Genomic DNA, 1,938 nt, shown 5'->3' with positions numbered 1-1,938 from the left:
GTGTGTGTTCTGCTGTAAAATATGCCTTGCAAGGGACAGCTGGCCATTTGGTGGGAGCAGAGAGCAAATCTGGGTCAATTCAGGTGACAGAGAGTGCAGGAGCCTTAGAAATGGTTCTCAAGCCAGGCATGGTGGCGCAGGCCTGTAATCCCAGCACTTGAGGCTGAGGCTGAGGCTGAGACAGGAGGATCGCATGAGTTCAGGGCCACCCTGGGCTGCATAGTGACTTTACAACCAGCCTGAACTACATAGTGAGACCCTGTGTTAAAAAGAAAAGAAAAAGAGCCGGGCGTGGTGGCACACACCTGTAATCCCAGCACTCGGGAGGCTGAGGCAGGAGGATCGTTGTGAGTTCAAGACCAGGGCTACAAAATGAGCTCAAGGCCAGCCTGAACTGCATAGTGAGACCTGTCTCAAAAAGTCAAAAAAAAAAAAACAACAGCTTTCTTGTTTGAGATTAGGTCGGTGAAAACAGCAGAACCCCTAAGCAAGGAGGAAACACATTTCTATGTAATATTCATGTGCCATTAGCATATAAAACACATGTATCTTCATATACATGTTGTTTGTCATTGCCTAATGAAACGTGTTCGTATTTCTTTTTTACAGTGCTGGGGTCCAGCACATTACCGTGTGTGCGCTAGGCTGCTAGGCAAGCACCCTCCCTCAGGGTTATATCCCCAGCCCCGGTGTCTGTGACTGTAAACAGATTTGTTGGTATTGCTATTGTTGTGCCAATGTGAGTGTGTGTGTGTGTGAGTGTGTGTGTGTGTGTGTGTGTGTGTGTGTGTGTATGTGTGTGTTTCGCTGGGGATGGAACCCAGGGCCTCCCACATGCGAGGCAAGTGCTGTATCACTGAGCTATAGCCCCACCTGGAATGTAATGGTCTGGCTTGGGTTGGGTTGGGTTGTGGCTTTATTTTATTTTTTTGTTGTTGTTGAGACAGGGTGTTGCTATGTAGTCCAGGCTGGCCTTAAACTCACTGTGTACTCCAGGCTGGCCTCAAATGCCTGGCGATCCTCCTGCCTCAGCCTCCCGAGTGCTGGGGTTAAAGATGTGCGCCCCCACACCGGCTGGTTTAGTTACTTTGGCTTGGTTTGCTTCGGTTTGGTTGAGACAGGGTCCTGCTGTGTTGCCCAGACTGGTCCCAAGCTCCTGAACTCAAGGAATCCTCCTTCCTTATCTCAGCTTCCTCAGGTAGCTGGAGTTCCCTCCCCCGGAGTTTAAACAGACACTTACCAGTCAGTGTTTACCAAAGCCAGAGGTACCCAGATCCTGGCTTAGCCCGCCGCTCCTTTCCCTAACTGATTGCCCGTAGCTTCCTGAGTCCTCCTGCTGTCCCACTGCACAACTCAATAAAAGAAAAAAAAAAAAAGAAAGAAAAGGAAACATGTCCAGGAAAAAAGCCTTCCCTTGGATAAAGTGAGGTCACGTTCCTCCTGTCACGATCGTCCCCTCAGGGGCCCCCCAGTTGACTCTGCCCTCGGTACACTCGCTTCTCTTTTGGCCGTGGGCCCTTTAAGCTCAGTAACTACTGAGCAACTGTCAGGGCCGCAACTGTCATGGGTGCTGTAGGTCTGCCTCTGGGTTCTTAGAAACAGGGTTCGGAGAGCCTTGAGCGCCGACCATGGCCCCCGAGGATATTCTCCAAGGTAGGAGCTTCCTCAAGAGGGGCTGTGGGCCCTGCTCTCGGGTGGTTTTTTCCTGTGCTGCGTTGGCCGTGAGACGCTGCCGCCCCTGTTACCCGCAGAGATGGGACGGGCACTCAGGTGCTCACTGGCTGTGCTTTCCGTAGATTTCAGGAACAACGACGCCGTGAAAGCCCCGTACCTGTTCGTTCTGTGCTATGCTTTTGCAAGCTGACTGGGATAAGGAGCTCACCGGCTCTGGAACAGGTTTTTCTGAGCTGAGTTGTTACAGCTGTTACCTCCGCGTTT

This window comes from Chinchilla lanigera, unplaced genomic scaffold, assembly GCF_000276665.1.
Source record: "Chinchilla lanigera isolate Chin_1 unplaced genomic scaffold, ChiLan1.0 scaffold00092, whole genome shotgun sequence".
In the NCBI taxonomy this organism is placed as follows: Eukaryota; Metazoa; Chordata; class Mammalia; order Rodentia; family Chinchillidae; genus Chinchilla; species Chinchilla lanigera.
Note: the sequence above shows the minus strand (reverse complement) of the source record.